Below are 17,524 nucleotides of genomic sequence, written 5' to 3' on the forward strand. Positions count from 1 at the left end.
GCATACTCATCTGTGTGTTATCAGCCCTAATGGTTCTAGTATATTTAGGTAGACGGCTGATAACACTTCTCCCTACAGACAAGAACACATGAGCATTTTTTCACCTAGATAACAGCCAACAATATTTGTGTAAAGCAAACTATGCTGGTGGTAATTTTGAAATATAAAAGACCACTGTACAGAACTGGTTTCTTTGTCCGCAACAAGGTTTCTTTGTCCGCAACCCAAGTGCTGCCGGCAAGCGACTTGAGGACCTTGTTTCTACCGCGGAGCTTATCACAAATTGCAGTGGCATGGGCGGATGATTTAAAGAGGCTGTCGAATGTGACCCCGAGAATCTTGGGGTAATTTGTGGTCGGAATTATTTCGCCGTCGGCTCTGACATTCAACTGCCTGCGTACGTATTCTCGATGTCTTCGAATAGTGTGGCATGGTTGACCGTATCGAATGCCTTCGATAGGTCAAGCGCCAGGACCGCCCTGTGACATGGCTTGGGCTGATTGAGTCCCATAATAATGTGTGCTGAAATGGCATGCAAGGCTTTCGTCGTGCTATGTACCTTACGGAATCCATGTTGATGGTGCGCAGATGGAAATTTTCCACAAGGCTGGGGAGGAGTAGCGCCTCAAGTGTCTTGGCTACTGGCGAGAGAAGGGATATCGGTCTGTACGATTCACCTTTACTCGAATCTTTGCCTGGCTTCAGTAGTGGAATCACCCTACCCACGACGGCGTACATCACGCTCGTCTGCGAGTCCCTCCGCTTCGGCTGAGAAGTTGGGCCTCATGATGTCTGGCCAACATGAACATGAGAGGGGGACGGGAGCTCACTGAAGCGGCGGTCTTTGTATTCTCTGAAGCCTTCCCAGTTGGCTTTCTTTTGATTGATAAACGTCCGGCGTTCAGAGGTTATGAAATCGGAGGGTCGGTTAATGGTGAGAATTATGGGGAAGTGGTCTGATCCCAATGAAATGACGGGTTGCTAGGAAACGTCATTTATCAGACCCGGCGACGCTAAAGATAAATCTGACGAACTGCTGCAATCACCCATAATTCTCGTGGTAGCCTCTTCGTTAACCGTGCAAAATGTGGAGTCATCTATCTGCTCTGCCAAAGCTATGCCTCTCTGGTCATTACCTAGGAGAGAATGCTAAAGTTCATGGTGGGCATAAAAGTCGCCTAGCCCCAATCGATTATGTCCGCACAACAGCCACTCAATGTTTCGGCTATAACCTGGAGCACAGCTACAAATAGGCGGTATATACACATTTTATAGCTCTATCTCGGCAGCCCCAGACTTGACTGTTACTCCTATACATTCCATATACGGGTCATTAGTGTCTGGAACAAGCGGGATAGGTCTATACTGCACGGAACGGTGTAATATGAAAGCCAGGCCACCTCCACTTCTTGTGCTATCCTTTCGTAGCACATTGTATCCACCACAATGGAGTAGGCTGCAGGTGGAATTCAGTTTACTTTTCCTTTTTCGATTCATAAAGTCCAATATTCACTAATGTTACCTCGGAGCCCGTTGCAATTAAATTGCAAAAACGATGCACTGTCCGGAACTGGTACAACAATAATGGGTGTAAGATGCTGCGGCGGATAATATTGTTGTACGGGAGATGTCGCATAGTCTGACGACCCACTGCTGCTGTCGTTGGCACAGCATCCTGCCACGTAGTCAGTATGACTATACTCCCGCAGCGATGTTAGGTTAGGTTAATGTGGCAGCCCGATTAAGATTCAGGCTCACTTAGACTATTCAGTCCATTGTGATACCACATTAACTAAAAGTACCTATTACATATGGGCACTTCTAGTTTTAACCGCTGAACCTTCTCAATTATATTCCAGAGAGAATAAAAAGACAACAGGACGAAACTGTAAAGCGAAACTGCGTCAATAGGTGGCAGTCATGAGGAAATGCAGTTTTTGTCGGCGCTTCTCTCAAATATCATACAGTGTGCCTCGGCGTCATCCAGTTCAGTTCTCTGCCGGCTTTACGAAACGTAAGGAAAATAGGATTTAGAACCTACTTTGTAATAACAAATGTTATTTTATACAAATATTTTCATTCTTTTAAAATTTGAAATTATAACTGCTGATGCCTTTATAAACAATTTATCAAAACAGCGCATCGACCGCAACGTAGGTAATACCAACACTGCAGGCATTGTGCGACATCTATACGGTTGACATTTGTTGTTTTTGTAGAAGAGAAATTTTCGTCCTCTTGTGTTTTTATTCTCTCTGTATATTCTTCTGTTGAACCAACCAGATTGTTCAAAAAACATTAGCAGACTGCTCAAGTTAACGTTTTCCAGGTCCGACAGTAATCTGAAGCTATATGCCCCTAAAATTTGCTTACGCCTTACACAAAATGCAGGACACTCACATAAGAGGTGTTTTATTAATTCCTTTTCCTCCTCATCATGACAGCTCATACAATAGTCATTACACTTCGCACCAATAGTTTTTGCAAAATCGCCTATCGGGCAGCGACCCGTTATAGCAGATATCAGGAGTGATATCTGGCGTCTCGAGAACACTAGCATATCTATTGTGCGGTTTAAGTTTAAATGGGGTCATATTTGCTTGGTGTCGTTACAACCCTTGCAATTCTCCCATCGAACACCCGCCATCATGACAGCCTTCTCCCGCAGTAAAAGCTTGCAGGTAGCCACACGCTCACAAAAAATCGCTTCTGTAACATATACTCCCAAACATATTTTGCTTCAAGCATATACATTTTTGGGTATTGCCCAAACATTTATATGTTTGATCTCTACCAATATATAATATGTTTGAAAGCATATTGGTCTAAACAATATATGTTTGGGCAGTCTAAGTTCCAAACATTTTGTATTTTTGCATCCAAATTCAATAATGTTGTCTTCCAAAAAACAATATTGTTACGAATTTGATAATTATAGATATAAGTTTATTTAAATTAGTTTCCGTTAATTTAAAATTTCAAATTGTAACGATAAAATTTCGCTATCACTTGTTGGAATCATCTATTCATTTTCTAGTATTTTCTTGAATTTCTTTTATGTTCTTTTGTTTGCTTATCGAAATGTTAGTTCTTACTCTCTCATAGAATAGCAACCCCTTTGCTTTGTTATTTTGCATTCTCATTTCATCTCATTGTCTATTGTCATTATTGTTGTTGTTGTAGTAATGCGAGCATATATCTATGTGAGTGTGTATGTGTTTGTCAGCCACCAGATAAACAAATTAATGGTCGTAGATCCTTCTAGCATTGTCTAAGAATGTTCTGGCGTTGCCAGAATATTGTAGGGCTACCAGAATGTTCTCGTATTGCCACACCGTCATATATAAAAGCGCTCGCATGCTGCTAACGAGTCAGTCTTAATTAAAGCGTCAAACGAATAACTTCAGTGTGAACGAATTGTAAAGTGTGAAGTCATAGTAAATAAATTGTAGATTGTCGTTATTTAAAAGAACTGTGTTTTAATTGTCGGGTAATTAAAAACGCCTAAATATAAAAACGTAACAATTGGTGTCGGAAGTGAAATAACGAAAAAAAAATCTACAATGAAGTTTAATGAGCTTCGAGTGGAAGACTTAAAAAAGGAATTGAGCAAACTGGAGCTGCCGACAACAGGCAATAAGGCCCAGCTTCAAAAGCGTCTACTGGAAGAGTTTGAACGGCGTAATATGGACATTGCGACGCATGAGTTTGATTATAAGGAAGACATTGATGAATCAATACTCGTCAATACAAGCAGTGTAGAAACTCCATCTGTGGCTTCGAGTGTTGTGGATTACACATCAATGCTCAATGTTTTGAGCAAAATGATGGAAGAAAACTCTAGAAAAATCATGGATGAGAATTCTAGAAAAATGGAAGAAAATTCTAGACAATTGCTGAAAGAAAATGCTCTACAAATGGAAGCAAGTTCTAGAAAATTGGAAGAAAAATTCGACGAAAATTCTAGAATTCTCAACGAAAAATTACAACAAATTTCTGAAGGCATGGAGAAACGTGTGGACCATATAGAAGATCAAATTGTGGAATTGGATAAGAAAGTTCTTTCCGTGGATGAGAAAATTATGGTTCATGATGAGAAGTTTCTGCACACCGAGAAAAAAATGTCAGAGCTAGAAATTAAAGGTGGTCCAGTGCGCGTCATCGAGGGCTCAAAAATCAAAACTCCTGTTTTCGATGGCTCAACGTCATTTGATGTCTTCAAATTCCAATTCGAAATGGTTGCTTGTAGAAATTTGTGGAATGACGATGATAAAGCAATTGAACTTCTATTGGCATTAAAGGGCAATGCTGCTGATGTGATACAAAGCATTCCCGCAGCTTCTAGAAATAACTATAATGAAGTAATAGCGGCACTTCAACGCAAGTATGGTGGAGAGCACAAGCAGGACATCTTCAGAATGGAATTGAGAGGAAGAATCCAGAAATCGAATGAAACCCTACAAGATTTCGCAACAGAAGTTGAGCGGCTAGTGCTTTTGACATACCCAGGTGAGAGTCATCCTCTTGTGGACCGCATCAAGATTGAAACCTTCGTCAATGGAATTCGAGACCCAGATATAAAATGTGCAACATATGCGTCACAAAAGGCTACATTCGCTGAAACAGTAACATTCGCACTTGCACAGGAGACTGCGAGATTGCTAGCGCGGCCTCAAATTCACAAGGTACGTAAAGTAGAGACAGAGTGTGACGAATCAAAGTCCGTTATTGAGTCGATGAAAGAGGCCATGAAGCAGGCTATGCAAGAAATGAAGCAAGAGGCAAATAAATCCCGGATCAAATGCTATAACTGTGATAAGCCGGGACATCTAGCTCGAGAATGCAAAGCACGACGCAAACGGTCAAGATCCACATCACCATCTCCATTAAACAATAGCCATAAGAAGGTGACCCCACAGTCAAGTGAGTCACCTTTAAACTAAATCGAGCTAGTTCAGCGGGGCAAGAGCTGGCTCCCACAGACGATGGCCCCACCATCTCCATAGCAATAGTTCAACAGAAAAATAACAATTTAACTATTGCGGGTGTTATTAATGGCGACAAGCGTACTTTGACGTTGGATACTGGTGCATCAAAGTCTATCATTAGATCTGATTTAGCAAAAGGAAAAGTTACACCACTGATTGGAGTCAAGCTACGCACGGCTACAGGTGAACCCGCAACCGTATATGGAAAGGTCGCCGTAAAATTAACTATTGCTAACAAATCCGTTACTTATGATTTCATTGGGGCCGATATAGTAGACGAAGTTATAATTGGAGCGGATTTCATGATTGCTTTTGGCCTCAATTTGGATATGAAGCGTCGTGTAATGACATGGTGCGATGCCGAAATAACGGTAAACGTGGGATACGACGAGAATACACCTGTCAGACGTTTGACAACGAGCCAGTCAGAGTCTATACCACCGAATGCCGAAGCAATTATATGGGTTTCTATGGATGGAGATTGTGAAGTCGGCCAATTGTGGGTTGTTGAACCAGCAGAAACCAAAAGCAACAACATCTTCATAGCAAATGCCCTGGTAACAACGAACGAAGAGAGACTAATACCAGTTCGTGTCTTGAACTTGTCTGACAATCACGAGCAAATTGTAAAATTTTCTGACATTGGCAAATGTACACCAGCCGAGGCAATAGTCAATTTGGAAGGCAACTCATCAAAGACACATGGAGCAGTAAGAAAACATCTAGAAGCGTATGTCGAGGCTTGGACACGTCATCTATCGCCGTCAGAGAGAAATAAAGCCAAGCAATTGTTGTGGAAAAACGCCTCTGCTTTTGCTTCTGAAAAGGGAAATCAAGGAAGAACATCTGTAGTGAAACATGAAATTAAAACCGCAGAAGAAAGGCCCATAAAACAGGCACCACGAAGTGTTCCCCTGGCAAAAAGAGACGAAGTTCAAAAGCTCATAAAGGAAATGGCGGAGAGTGGTGTGATCGAGCCGTCATCAAGTCCTTGGTGTTCCCCAGTTGTGCTGGTCAAAAAGAAAGATGGAAGTACCTGATTCTGCGTTGACTACAGAAAACTGAATGATGTCACCAAAAAGGACAGTTATCCGCTCCCACGCATTGATGACACGTTGGACACACTAGCCGGAACAACATGGTTTTCTACGCTCGATTTGCAGAGTGGATATTGGCAAGTAGAGATCGCCGAGAAAGACAAGGAAAAGACGGCTTTTGGCGTTAATGGCGGTCTCTGGCAATTCAATGTAATGCCGTTCGGGCTCTGCAACGCTCCGGCTACCTTCGAAAGATTGATGGAGCGGGTACTGAAGGGGTTGCACTGGAAATCGTGCTTGATATACTTGGATGACATCATAGTGATGGGCAAAACATTTGACGAGCACCTTAAGAACTTGAAGGACGTTATCCAGCAATTGTCAGCCGCTGGTCTACGCCTTAACGCAAAGAAATGCTACCTTTTCCAGCGGGAAGTTAAATACCTGGGTCATCATGTGACTGCAGAGGGCATATCAACCGATGAAGACAAAATCCAAGCTGTCAGAGATTGGCCACGACCCCGAAATCTCCACGAATTAAGAAGTTTCCTTGGGTTATGTACATATTACCGACGATTCATCCCAAACTTCGCAAGCATCGCCGCTAGTCTCCATAAATTGACGCAAAAAGGTCAGAAGTTCCAGTGGAGCGACGAACAGGAGGATTCATTCCAACATTTAAAAGAACTTTTATGTTCAGCTCCTGTTCTAGCGTATCCTATTCCGGGCGAAAAATTTGTTTTGGATACAGATGCTAGCGCGCATGGTATTGGAGGTGTGCTATCCCAACAGATAGACGGCAAGGAGAAGGTCATCGGATATTTCAGCCGAACGTTGTCCAAGCCCGAGAAGAACTACTGTGTAACGCGACGAGAGCTGCTAGCCGTCATAGAGAGTGTAAAACATTATCATAAATATTTGTATGGACAACACTTCTTGCTCAGGACTGATCACTCAGCTCTACGATGGTTGCTCCAATTCAAGAATCCGGAAGGTCAACTGGCACGTTGGATCGAGAGGCTCCAAAGCTATGATTTCAGTATCGAGCATAGAAAAGGTGGAAAACACGGTAACGCTGACGCTTTGTCACGTCGACCTTGCAGTATAGAATGCAAGCACTGCTCGAAAGCTGAACATAAGGAGGAGATTGTTGATATTCGGCTGTTACACATCGAATCTGGAGTGGACTGGCCAACAGAACAGCGTAAAGATCCCATTTTGAACAAAATTATTTCGGCAAAGGAAGAGAACAAGAAGCCCAGTAAGAAAGACATCGCAGCCGAAAGCCCACTTATGAAATCATACTGGGCTCAATGGGATAGTTTAGTTCTAGTCAATGGATCCCTGCAACGTAAATTGGAAAGCGAAGATGGCAAGAGCAGCCGAAATTTGATCATCGTACCGGATTCCACAATAAGAGACGTTTTGGCGGAGTTCCATAATGGTCCCAGTGGAGGTCATCTGGGAATAACCAAAACCGCCGAGAAAGTGAAGCAACGATTCTACTGGGTTGGATGCCAGAAATCAATTGCTGAATGGGTAGCCAATTGCGAGAAATGCATGAAGGCGAAAGGTCCAACAAGGAAAAGTCGAGGTCCTATGCAAGAGTATAGACCAGGAGCCCCGTTTGAAAGAATAGCAATGGACGTGGCAGGCCCTTTCCCAGTAAGTGATTCTGGAAACCGTTATGTCCTTGTGGTCATGGATTACTTCAGCAAATGGCCGGAGGTGTATGCAATTCCAAACCAAGAGGCAAAAACGATTGTGGATGTGGTCAACAAAAACTGGATATGTCGCTACGGTGTGCCGTCAGAGATTCACTCAGACCAGGGAAGAAATTTTGAATCGGCCATATTCAAAGAGATGTGTGAATCCCTTGGTATCAAGAAAACGAGGACTACACCATTACATCCACAATCCGATGGCATGGTAGAAAGGTTTAATCGCACTCTGGAGGAACATCTTCGAAAAGTGGTGGACAACGGCCAGAGGGACTGGGACGAGCATATACCAAAGTTTTTGCTGTCGTATAGATCTGCCATTCATGATTCCACCTCTCGAACACCGGCCAATGTTCTATTCGGAACTGAGTTGAAGTTGCCTGGAGATCTGATATTCGGCGCTAAACCTAATGAGCTCGCCATGGAAGAAAACAGAAACGACATCCCAAACACTTTCGGTGAAGTTCACGAATCAGTGCGCAACAAAATAAAAATGGTCAGCAACAGAATGAAGGCGAGATACGATCGTGCTATAAATACTGAGGGCTTCCAAGAAGAAGAATTGGTTCTGCTATTTAACCCGCAACGAAAGAAAGGATTGTGTCCTAAACTGCAAACACAGTGGGAAGGCCCATACAAAATCATCAAGAAGATCAATGATGTTGTATACCGGATTCAGAAGGACGACAGCCCTAGATCAAAGATGAAAGTTGTACATCTGGAACGATTGGCTCCTTACGGAACAGGTTCTTAAGCGGGAGGCAGTGTTACGAATTTGATAATTATAGATATAAGTTTATTTAAATTAGTTTCCGTTAATTTAAAATTTCAAATTGTAACGATAAAATTTCGCTATCACTTGTTGGAATCATCTATTCATTTTCTAGTATTTTCTTGAATTTCTTTTATGTTCTTTTGTTTGCTTATCGAAATGTTATTTCTTACTCTCTCATAGAATAGCAACCCCTTTGCTTTGTTATTTTGCATTCTCATTTCATCTCATTGTCTATTGTCATTATTGTTGTTGTTGTAGTAATGCGAGCATATATCTATGTGAGTGTGTATGTGTTTGGCAGCCACCAGATAAACAACTTAATGGTCGTAGATCCTTCTAGCATTGTCTAAGAATGTTCTGCCGTTGCCAGAATATTGTAGGGCTACCAGAATGTTCTCGTATTGCCACACCGTCATATATAAAAGCGCTCGCATGCTGCTAACGAGTCAGTCTTAATTAAAGCGTCAAACGAATAACTTCAGTGTGAACGAATTGTAAAGTGTGAAGTCATAGTAAATAAATTGTAGATTGTCGTTATTTAAAAGAACTGTGTTTTAATTGTCGGGTAATTAAAAACGCCTAAATATAAAAACGTAACAATATGTTATTATGTGACCATATAATATGTTTGGAAGCATTTTGCACCCAAAAATATTATATGCTTAAAAAAAATTCTCCCAAACAATATTGTGCTCAAAATTTTATTTATTTATTTATTTATATATTTACAAACATAATGAATTATGAAAATAAACAGGTAATATAGGTGCTAACAACATAGGTTTTCGACCTGAATGCTCAAAATTTTGTTTCTGCCCAATTGTATATTCCCCGACATCTTTCTCACTTCCACGAGATTTTTTAGTTCTTAGCACCTTTTTCTGTAATACAAACATTGTAGAAGAAATTATTCAATTTTATGATTTTTATTTTATTTTAATTTTACCTTTTGCCGGACGGGGATTCGAACAGCGGACCACACAGTTTGTAAGGATCAAAGAAGTAGCTGATCAATTGCCCAAGGAAAAATAAAATGTTAATTTTGTAATAACAAGCAACAACCACCAACTTAATTCAATATCGCTCCCTGTTAAATAGCGCTCCAAGCTACTAAACACATATATGTTTATAGGCTATTTCTAAATTAATATATGTTTGCATCCAAGCATATTATATTTACAAACATTTTATGTCCCAAACATAATATGTTCTATTAACATATATGTCCCAAACATGTTATGCTAGTTTATGAACATTATATGCTTGCACTCAAAAATATTGTGTTTAAAAATTTGTGTTCCAAACATATAATGTTTATAGCCAAACATATGAAAAACAGTCTTTTTCATCCGTGTAGTTCCTAGCCTTGCCAGCTCATCTGCTTCGCAGTTCCCCGGTATGTTCCTATGGCCAGGTCCCCATATTAGGTGAATATTGTGCTGCTCAGCCATCTCATTGAGAGATGGCGGCAGTCGATGGCCGTTTTCGAGTTGAGGAACATAGAGTCCAAAGATTTTATTGCAGGTTGACTGTCTGAGTATATATTAATGCCAACATTGCCTGGACCGTTACTTCTCAGCCAATTCACCACTTCTCTTATTGCAAATATTTCAGCCTGAAAAACACTACAGTGATCAGGTAATCTTTTCGCTATTCGAAGTTCCAGATCTTTAGAATATACTCCGAAACACACTTGTCCATCCTATTTGGAGCCATCAGTGTAGAAATCTATATATCTTTTATTCCCCGCGGTCCGTGAACACCACGCCTCACTGTTGGGAATTAGAGTCTCAAACTTTTTGTCGAAAAGTGTTCTCGCTAAAGTGTAAGCCACTACGTTAGGCACATCTGGCATTATTTTGAGGAACTTTTTTCCGACCACAACGATAGCTCACGCAAATGCACAGCCGTTGTTGCAGCTGACTGTTTGACCAAAATGTCTAAAGGCAATAGATGCAGTATGACATTAAGGGAATTTGTTCCTGTCTTGCTGAATGCACCTGAGATACACAAGCACGCCATACGCTGAATTTTGTCTAAACTTGTCGGCTGATAAAGTGCAGGCCACCAGACTACAACACCATATAGCATTATAGGTCTAACCACTGCCGTGTATAGCCAATGCACAATTTTTGGTTTTAGTCCCCACTTTTTCCCTATTGCATTTTTGCACGAGTATAAAGCTACCGTTGCTTTCCTCGCCCTTTCTTGAATATTAAGCTTCCTGTCCAAAATATTTTGCACACTCACTAAAGAAAATTTCAATACCTCTAAGGAAATGGGCCTAACGGTGGGAGTTTTGCGATCCTTGCAGTATCCCTGCCAGCATTTCAAAGTTCCATTTCAACCTCATCGTTACCACAGACTCGTAAATGTCACTTCAACCATCATGAAAAGGTACATCAAAAAGTACATGCAAGTAATTTGCCATCCCTACTGTAAAAAAAGCCATTTTTTTGTGAAACGCCAAGCGCAACCAGCTTGTTATATTTTAATTAAATAAAAACGAAAATAAAGTTCTGAAAACATAGATTATACGCTTAAAATTGTGAAAGGTATATTGGTGAACAATTTGGTGATTTTCCAAATGGAATAAAGTGATTGTTTTTCAGATATTTTACAGACACGCTGCCTCCATGGAATAAAAACACTGGTTGATAGACGCAGCAACATGTAACTCGCTACTTGTAACTCAACATCATCATTAATGCCAAAAATTATGTTAAATGTAATGTGATAGTGGTATAAATGTTATATTTTTAAGAATTTGTAAATGTTTAATCAAATTAATAAATATCTAAACAAACGTGTTTTACTCGACCACAATGATTCTTTTACAACTATCTTAAAATGCACTTTTTCTGATTGTTTGGAGGGTCCCTTATTGGCGTCGTTCTAAATTGATCTATAAAGGCACCTAATAATTGCACTCATGCGAAACATTTTTGTAGTAACTTGGCGTGGTACAACTTCTCAATAGTGACGGCGCTTTTCCGACGTGTTTTTGATGTCGTATATGATTGTTTTCGACGTAGTGGGGATTCTCAAAAGAGTCCCCAAATTCAAAAAATGTTGGCAGGGATATGACTAGTTCTGTCTTTGCAGGATTTACCCCAATACCATTATCTTTCGCCCATTTCTCAGTCATCTAGAGGGCTCTCTGTATAATATCTCTAACTGTTGATGGGAATTTTCCACTGACTGCTAGCGCCACATCATCTGCGTATTCCACCACTTGTATCCTTTATTTTTCTAGGGAAACCAGAAGGTTGTTTATAGCAACATTCCAAAGAAGAGGTGATAGAACTCCTCCTTGAGGAGTGCCTCTTTTCACATACCTTTGTATGTTTGCTTGTGCTAGTGTGGCTGAAATGCGTCTCTTCCTTAGAAGTTCGTCTAACAGCCTAAGTATACCTGGATCAACATTCAGAGTTGTCAGTCCATTTAATATCGAGCTCGGATGGACGTTATTGAACGCCTCTTCGATGTCTAGAAACGCCACGATTGTGTATTCTTTGACAGATAGTGAGCTTTCAATAAAGCTGACTAGTTCATGCAATGCGGTCTCAGTAGACCTTCGCATTCGAGTGAGAGGCTTTTCCCGCTTTAAGGTGGATACCTTTAGCCGTGAAGGACTAAAAGAAAAGGGAGTACTCGTTTATCCAGGACAGCTCCAAAAATATACAACACTGTCATCAGCTGTTTAAAAACAATCACAGAAAAGAAGTGAAATCTTGCATTTTTAATGTATGAAATGCACAAATTAGTAATTAATATTTACTGCTGCGATAAATTAGTCACAATAAATTGCTATTGTGAATCGAAGAAGCGTCACTTTATCAAAATACAATCTGGCAACATCAGTGCGACTTGCACTGATGAGATGTTCTGGATAGAACACCAGTGCAACGATGTTCTGGATAGCCCATACAAATGTTGCATCCAGTGCTAAAACAAAACAGCCCTAATAAATGGTAAAAGTTAACTGAACATACGTAAATGTCACACTACGAGATTTTCCTACGCCTTTATTTTCTAATTAAATAGTGTTTTACTTTATATATCAGAGTCGAAGAAGAGCCCGCCGATGTTGCTTCTTCACTTTGTACTCTGTTCTAAATGTAAACAAACTTCTTTCAATAACATTTTTCACAAAAACATCAAACAAATGACTTGCAAAGTATTATAAGAAAATTAGCTTGAGTTGTATATGTTATGAACCTTTTTTATGTTTAAGTGAATTATTATGGAATTAAATGTTTTTATTTTATTTGAAAAGTGTGCTCTTTTTTCGTATGTGCTCTTTTTATAAACAGAATGTGCTTTTTTTATAAACAGAATGTGCTCTTTTTGCCTCTTCAAAATCTGGCATCCCTATTACCAGTATACTGCAATAGTTTGAACCCCGGAGTACTTAATTGACATATTTTGTTTCTATAAACATATGGTTCCTGAATAAGAACTATATCTATGTCCCCTTTCATCAGGAGAACTTTTAAGGCTGAACATGCAGCCTTACAATGGTGAAGATTTATCCGGAGGATCCGTAGGACCATCGAGATTTTCAACAACCGTCACATCAGCCGTTTCAATCGAGTCATCAAGAATGTCCTCTTCAAAGATCTCGGTGACTCTCGCAATAATCATAGGTTCAACTTTGGTGAGTTTTGAGGCAGTAGAAACCTCCTCTCGCACACGGTGTCTATCCATGTCTGCATCTTTGGTATTTCCCTCGACTTCGCAAGAATATCCGCTTTTTTCTGATTCAGACTCCGAATCCTTTAGCTGATCGTTTTTATATGCCTTCATTTGTATATAATGAAAGCCATAACATAAGAGAAAGAGAAAACAAATGTTAAGGTGTAGAGGGCTATGAGAAAAAAATTGTTTTATTTGTCAATTTTTTCCAAAGCAGCTCTGCCCAGGAATAAATTTAAACGGCAATATTCACATAAAACCATAACGAATATTTGCTTTAAAATACACATACGTTTTATTTTAATTTTCTACAATCGTTTTGGTATTGCTTTTGTGGGTTTTTATTCAGAAATTTATGAAAAACACAAATGTTTTTATATTTTCCGACGAAAACGGCAGTACATTTGAGAGACACGTCGACGCAAACTTTATGATATTTTGTTGGCAGAGTCCTCTGGTGCTTCATGACAAGACTGCATCTTCTTCTCAATTATCCTTTAACCGGTGAGGTAAAATTTTTTTGCGTAATTTGCGACGTGTGGTAAATTTTACCCCCTCTTTTACATTAATATTTTTTCTGTAAAAAAATGGTTTTTTTGTATCATTATTATATTTGTTGATTAGTAAACATTGTATTTAACGAAAATAAAACAATATTTCGAAATATTATATGTTTTTTCAATGATTAACATATACTTTATTTCACACGTCTTTTTTAAAATATATGTAAACGAGTGTTCGAGGTGGTAAATTTTACCACCACGTACCCAGTTAAAGGTTATCTATGACAAGACTGCATCTTCTTCTCAATTATCTTTGCATAAGCATAGAACAAATTAGATGAAACTACATTAAAGCTATATGAGAAGATTATGCACAGTGGTGGAGAAAAAAAGAGACTATGGAAATGTGGATTAGCCAACACTAAAACATATGTGGTATCTGGCATTTTCTTTTCAATAGCATAATAATACCAATTCCTTAATCTTCATGTCCAATTAGCTCTCATTTAAATTGTAATTAATGTAAAGTAATTGATTTGGACGAAAAACCAGCCTGCGTTGATATCAGGCTTACATAAAAATAGTAAGCTACGTAAAAGGTAAACAAAGCACTACTAATGTTGTCGTTAGAATTGTTGTTGTGTCATTGAAACCAGTTTCAAATAGTTATCACAATAGTTGTTGTTGACTAGATCGTGACTGTGATCGTTCACCAATCAGGTGAATTCAGCAATGCCTCTAAAAATAGATTTCAATCTGTTGTTGCAGTAATGTAATAACAAATTGAAATCGAAAAATAAGATTAAAGGATTGTAGCTATATGAGATGATGCACAGTGGTGGAGAAAAAACGATTCAACTTGGAAGAAATGATTCTCCTATGTAATTCCCATAAGAAATTAGCATATAAGACCCAAATTGAATCATCTCACCAAGCCAGATCTTACTAGAGACTATGGAAATGTCTCTGAAACATACTGACACTGAAACATATGTATAGTCAGGCTTGTAAAATGTGTATCTGGCATTATCTTTTCAATAGCATAATAATACCAATTCCTTAATCTTCTTGTCCAATTAGCTCGCATTTAAAATTGTAATTAATGTAAAATACATTAAAAACTGTTAGGTTAGGTTATGGAGGGTGAGACCAGCCCGTAACTGAACGACTGGTCTCCCATTTAGACCATGTTGATCCATTGTGTTTCCTCATTGTTGTTCTTCTTCGTCCTCCTCAATCATTTTAGTTTGCAGGCTAATTCCAGAGAAAGTTTTCCTACGTTTTCCATCCCGAGGCCTTTATGAAGGCAAGTATATCCTTCACGTTGCAGTTCCGTACGTCCGTTATATCCTGAAAGAAAGAAAAGAGCCCAGTATCTTGTTTCTTCTAAAGGATAATGCTGGACACTGGCACAGAAAATGGTAGGAGTCTTCTGTTGCCTCTGGGTCCAGACACCATCTGCAAATATCATTAGTCATTAAGCCAACCCTTACCATGTGTTTTCCAAGGGTGTTGTGTCCTGTTATGGTGCTCTCAGATCATCTCTGCGGGTCGCCATCAGGAAATCAGAGTTCTTGCGGCTCTTGTCGTCCCAAATCAACTTGGTTTGCTCGCAGGTCGCAGATGAAGCTCAGCGTTCCTTCCATAGATCCTCATATCTTTTATTGATCCTGTAAGTATATAAGGATAGCGGGGGGAAGACGTCTGTAAAGATGTCGTTCGTCCCACATGCGCCTTCTTTAGCCAACACATCCGCCTCCTCATTTCCCCTTATTCCATAATGTCCAGGTACCCAGCTCAGAGTGATATTATGCTGTTCAGTGAGAACTTTAAGCTCTCTTCGACAGCGGCTGACTACCTTCGACGTTATGTTCGGGTTTCCTAAGGCCTTTATTGCTGCCTGGCTGTCAATGAAGAAGCTGATATTGCTCCTGAATATCGGCCTCATCAACAGTAGTTCTGCAGCCTTCGCAATGGCGAACACCTCTGCCTAAAAAATGCTGCATCCGTCATCCATCTTGTATGAATCGCTGATACCACTGCCTGTGCCCTCATCCATCTTCGAGCCGTCCGTATTAGAGGTGTGCACGTGACACGAAATTGTCGTGAGTTACACTGAGGGCAACGGCGTGAGTGTGCGTGAGCGTGATTAACACACCCAATGTCGTGGGTGAGCGTGATTCACGAAAATAATATCTTCGTGAGCGTGCGTGAGTAACAAATTTCGGAAATACACGCTCATTTCATTTATAATTTTAGTGACATCCTAGGTGTTAAGAGTTTTATAACGCTCTCGATTTGAATCATACTCATGTTTTCAGTCAGGTTCTATAGGTAAATTACCATAAAATTGTTCGTGAGTCACGATATTTTTCGTGAGTCACGACATTTAAAAGATTTTCGTGCGTGAGTACAAAGTTTCTTTTTGTGAGCGTGCGTGACCGTGAGTCCTACCAAAAAACGTCGTGCGTGAATGTGCGTGAATAAGATTTCTCCGTCGTGAGTGTGCGTGAGCTAAATATTACTCACGTGCACACCTCTAGTCCGTATATATGTTCAGGTCTCCAAAATGGATGCGTCCCTCTCTCCACTCCTCTATACTTGGTATAATCGACCTCAGCTGTCCCTCATATGCTGAGTCGCCATAAAGTCCGTCCTAATATCTCGCCCAACTGAAGCAACAAGTTCCATGTGTCTGCTTACCGCATTTCCGAGCAAGTCTAGGCTCTTCAGCCTCATGAGTATAATCTCCGCTGTTCTTCTGATATGCAGATCCAGCGGCGTGACCCCTATCAGTACCTCTAGTGCCGCCGTGGCCGTTGTTCTCATTGCACCAGTCATGTAAATCCGGGCCGTCCTATTTATCCTGTTGAACTTGTGTATATGATTCTGATGGTTCGTAAATCGTCCACCAGACGTGCAGTGTTGCCAGGTGATTTTTGATTCTTCCCCCCCAAATCTTAAGAAAAAAACCCCTAAATTGGTCTAAGCTTTTTTGAAAAAATTTCAGAATATAAAAGTACAAAAAGTGGTCCCAAAATTACGTGAAAAAAATCCTGTAGTGATACACTTTAAAAATTAAATTTAACACAAATATATATCCTGAAAGAAGAGTTCTTTCCTGAGAAACGAAATTTTAGAAAAACTAAGTTTTCTTTTGATGCTAAGTTTTTTCGTTTGAAGTAAATAAAAAATAAAATTTGCTATTTAAGAAAATACTTTAAAACAAAAGAGATTTTCGTTTGTTTAAAATTTCATCCCAGAGAAATTATTTTTTCTATGGATGTAATAATACAATATGTATATCAATTTAAAAAGCGGGCTTACTCTTAAAAAGCTGCTGAGTTAAGATACGATTGTTTTTAATTTTGTCAAATATTAAAAATGCCCTTTCAACAGAAGAGTTTAAAAAAGATAACGAAAATAATGCTATTGGATACTTGTTTGTATTTAGGATCTTTTTGTTGACTTTCCGCATCTTTTTTCTCATAACTCATGCTAGAATTGTTCCGAATTTGCTTGAGAATTGCTCCACTTTATAAGGTCAGAAATAATTTTTTACCCCCAAAAATCCCCCCAAATAAATTTTACCCCTAAAAATCCTCCTAAACGTGAAAAAAACCTCCTAAATTTGGGGGGAAAACCCCTAACCAGGCAACACTGCAGACGTGGCACCCGTAGGTGGACACAGGTCTCACAAAAACTGTTACAACAACAACACCACCAAAAAATCTTTGTAATTTCAAACTGTCAGAGTACACCACTTTAAGTAAAATTTTCAAGAGTCGCGTAAACAATAATT

At 39.6% G+C, this 17,524-nt stretch overlaps 1 long non-coding RNA gene across 1 annotated transcript; it reads left to right on the plus strand.

Moving 5' to 3' along the window:
• Positions 1–10,839: 10,839 nt before the first annotated feature.
• Positions 10,840–11,372, plus strand: LOC142227640 (uncharacterized). The gene is made up of 2 exons (XR_012719937.1): positions 10,840–11,076; positions 11,134–11,372. It is a non-coding gene; the product is annotated as an uncharacterized LOC142227640 (long non-coding RNA).
• Positions 11,373–17,524: the final 6,152 nt, after the last annotated feature.

Source organism: Haematobia irritans, chromosome 2 (genome assembly GCF_050003625.1).
Source record: "Haematobia irritans isolate KBUSLIRL chromosome 2, ASM5000362v1, whole genome shotgun sequence".
Classification (NCBI taxonomy): Eukaryota; Metazoa; Arthropoda; class Insecta; order Diptera; family Muscidae; genus Haematobia; species Haematobia irritans.